We start from the raw sequence: 4,125 nt of genomic DNA, 5'->3' as shown, positions 1-4,125 counted from the left end.
AAGAGGTTTTCCTGGGGGTAAACCCTAGAGAATACCAATTATTCTCACTGGATGAAAGAAGGTATCCTAGAATGGGACCAAGGGGGAATAATCAGCGGAAGACAAAGAACTGGGAAGGCAAAGAACTGGGAATGTACGTCCATGGCCAGAGAGGCCTGCTCCTTACTCAGAAGCCACTTCAAATGTCAGCTCTTCCAGGTTCTTTTGAATGAATGTGAATGCTTTGCAGGGATTCACAATTTATTTGTACCTATTGTATGGTGATTCCTCTCCTCCATCCAGAATATTACAGTTCTTTGTGTACTTTAATCCAGTTATCTCCCTCCATTGTAAATTTCTTGGAAACAGAGTCTGTGGCTTAAACTGTTCCCATTCTTGGTAGTTCTCAGTAGACTGATTTACACAAATCACCTTTATGGCAAATGAATAGAATTCCCAAAGGTGGCAAACATTTTGGAAAGTAACATCTATATTTTAAAGAGAACAGTAATCACATGAATAATTGTAGGTGATGTCAAAGAGCCAAGTAAAATACTTCTTCAGGACAACATTGATATATCTCTTGATCCAATGATTATGATGATCTCCTAAAGCGTCATAAAGAGGATTATTTGCTGAATGCTTTCAAGTGTTCTACACATATCACTTTACTTACTCTTCACCTTCACCTATGGGACCGGCAATATAGTTATTCCCATTTCACAGATGGAGGAAAGGAATCTCAGAGGAGTAACTTACCCAAGAACACTGTCAAATGAGGGCTGTGCCTCAGAGCTCAGCGGATTGTCTCCGGAGCTTCTGCCTCTCTGTGTTTCTCAGGCCACATCATAGGAAATCCTGCACCGAGACAAATGGGCTGCTGTGGAGGTACTTGGAGACCTGCAAAAGGATTTGCCATTTAGTTACCCAAAACCAGGTAAGCACTTTGAATTGTTAAAAAATAGTTGGTATATTTGCATGTGAAGCAAATATTTTGTGAGATGTACCTTAACACAAACATTCACTGATTTTAAACAACTCTAGAATAAGGCCAATTAATTTAGCAGCTCTAGAACACAGAGCTTTGCCATGATGTACTGCTACACAAAAGTCAAATAGTGGCTACCCAGTTCGAAGAAGCAACAAGTCACTCTAATGGAGTAACACACCCAAAAAAGTCTTAGTGCCCTAAATAGCAGAGCTTTAAAAGACAATGTTGCCACAGCTTAGTCTTCAAATCCCCTTTCCCTTGGGTTCTTGACTGTTTAACAGCTGGGGAGTGGTGTTCATTGCATTGACATGTTCAAATTGTGACACAGCACAGATAAATTGTGTCTCCTTTAGATTGTGGGCCTAGTGGGAATGAAGTTCACTTATCCATGATTCTGTCCTACAAAATCAGAGCAGGCAGTGAAGCACCGCTGAATTCTGCTGCAATGCGGCCCCACCAGCTTCAGGACCAAGGGTCTGTGCCTTTTTGGTCCACTTCTGCCCTTCAGAGGTGAGCCCAGCCCCATAAATATTTCTGAGATAATGACTTTAGAGAACAGAGCAATTGTCTGACAGATGAAATGGATTATCTACTAAACCTTTTCATTTCTAAGATCTGTGATTGTATTATTCATAGTCTAAATTTCTATTTGAAATATTACGAGTCGGTGATTTTTTCTTGACCAATGCCATGCAAATTCTATTCATTTTTAAGTTCACATTTCCAAATTATCAATATAATGGTAAATTTGGTTATATACTATCACTTCTAAAGCCCACATGGCTATGTTTTTAAATTTTATTTCAGTTAATTAAAAAGCAGAGAAAATTGAAATGGCTATCTTACCATATTTTTGGTGAAAAGAAGAATTCTAATAATGTTCAAATTCATTTCCTGTGAATGGTACAAAATTGGCCTTTTTCCGAGCTGATTAACAAAAACTGGAATTGACACATCTGTCAAATTCAGTCATATCTACATGTGCGTAATCAGAATTTGTCAGACTTCACCAGCCAGGTAACACCAGTGTATAGTCATGACTGACCTCACTGTAAGTGCAGGTATTAAATTTCAATTAGCTGAAGCCACAAGAAGATACAGGCTGTGTAATCAGCTGAGGGAGGGCCAGGGGACAGATCCAGAGGTGAAAAGCAGCAGATCTCCTTTCTACCTCGCATCTCCAGTTCTCACCTCAAGTGAGCTTGATTCTCTGTAGCCAGTTTCTTCCTCAAGGGTAAAACAAGGTGGTGAGGGTCAGGATGTAGCTGCAAGGCACAGCTTCACAGCTTTGTAACCAGGGAACAAGATTGATCCTTCCTGCTTTGATCCTTAGGGATCAAAAATCTTGATCCTTCAAGAAAGGCTGGAAGGGACTCTGCCTCCTCCTGGGCCCTGGGTCACTTGCTGTGCCCATCGAAGGATGGGGAGGGGCTGTGATCCTGTAGCCTCGGAGATGGGTCTGCCTTTCTGGTTGGAGGTCAAGTAGAATCTGTATCCAGGGGGCAGGATAGGAATAGGAGGGCCTGTGAAAAGTAAAGGTGGGTAGTGCAGCCAAGATGTTGAGGGCTAGGGGCCCAGCAGAGTGAGCAGATTCTAGAAGATTCTGTTGTGTACAGAACCTCTGTCCCAAAGACTCCTGGGAATCTTCAGCATGTCCACAAATAGCTAAGTCTCAGTCTTAGCTTTTATTGTCCATGATGGACCTCATGATGTGGTCATCAAAATGCAGATTTGCCTACACTGAGGCAATCACAGGAACTTCACCTTTCCACATGCAGCCCCAACTCTTAACCGATACAGAGATGAGAAAAGGCAAGCTGCTTGTGGTTTTCTTTTTTTTTTTTTTATAGTAATCTTTACTGTTTATTGTTTTACTGAGATTATAATTCACATGCCATAAATTCACAGACATAAAGTGTACCAGTTGTTGGTATATTCACACTGTGCAGCCATCACCACAATCAAGTTTAAACTATTTCATCACCTAAAAAGTAAACCACTTACTACTCATCACTTTCCAAGCCCACCCCCTCTTCCTGGCAACCCTGAGTGACCCCCACTTGCCTTTTGTCCCTGGATGTGTCTCTTCCAGATACCTCGTAGTAGTGAAGTCATGCGATATGGACCCTCCTTTAACCTATGTTTGCAAGGACCATCCCCATTCTGACATGTATTAGGATTAATGTTCCCTTGTGGAGAGGCCACATTTTATTCCCCTTTTTATCAGCTGGTAGGCATTGGGGCTGTTTCCACTTTGGCTATTATGAATAATGCTGCTGTGAACATTCATGTCCAGGTTTTTGTGTAGATTTGTGCTCCTGGTTCTCCTGGTTAGAGACCTGGCCATGCAAGCCTGTGTCCAGTGGTTAAGAACAGTGGATGACTTCCCAAAGTGCCTGCCCCATTTTGCATTTTCACCAGAAATCTATAAAGGTTCCAGTTTCTCCACATCATAACAAATATTTTAACAGAATACAAGATAAATGTCAAGGTGAGGTATGTGAAGTCACAACTGACCTTAGTGGCAGTAAGTTCAATACATGTTATACTTTTATTATTTATTTAAATAATTTTCTAATTTACTTTTTGTAGAAGAATTGGGGTATAGGCCAGAGGTACGAGGAGTGAGAGACAAAATGGGGAGCAGAGCAGGTAAATCCACTTGCAGAACAATGCTGAGGGGAGCAGTAGTGAGACAGGAGAGGTCTACTGTGCCATGTGTTAGTTCCCTGGACGGGGATGGAACTCAGGCCTAGTGGCAGGCTGTTGTGGTGGTAATGCAACAGGTATAGGTTTCATGGACTCTGCCCCTACTCCAGATGCTGGAACTCCAAATCCCATCAGTATCAAGAAGAAGCACGCCGGGATGTGAGGGTGGAGCTGAGCAGCCAGGTTGGGATAAAACCAGACATGTGGGCTCTGGGAGGACCTGGTGGTTCGCAGCTGATCATTTTGGTGCTCCATCGGTTTTCAGCGTGCCGGTGGAGTCCAAGTCAGCAGAACTGGTTGGACATCCTAGTTAACCTGTGTTTCTCTCCCTCTTTCCCTGGGTTATTCCTTTACCTTTCTCCTTATAAATAAATCCATTATTTAACCTTTTGAGTGTGTCCATAATACGATTGAATCATAAGCGCACGGGTGAAGACCCACAGACA

At 42.3% G+C, this 4,125-nt stretch overlaps 1 protein-coding gene across 1 annotated transcript in view; it reads left to right on the top strand.

Moving 5' to 3' along the window:
* Positions 1–904: 904 nt before the first annotated feature.
* Positions 905–4,125, top strand: part of SSPN (sarcospan) — an 86,582-nt gene continuing 83,361 nt past the window's right edge. Inside the window, exon 1 of the mRNA XM_012732894.1 lies at positions 905–916. The gene's annotated coding sequence lies outside the window, so the exon portion shown is untranslated. The remainder of the gene's footprint in view (positions 917–4,125) is intronic.

The sequence above is a fragment of the Condylura cristata genome, unplaced genomic scaffold (assembly GCF_000260355.1).
Source record: "Condylura cristata isolate star-nosed mole 26May11 unplaced genomic scaffold, ConCri1.0 scaffold00036, whole genome shotgun sequence".
NCBI classification, from domain to species: domain Eukaryota; kingdom Metazoa; phylum Chordata; class Mammalia; order Eulipotyphla; family Talpidae; genus Condylura; species Condylura cristata.
This window is presented reverse-complemented; position numbering and strand designations above follow the sequence as displayed.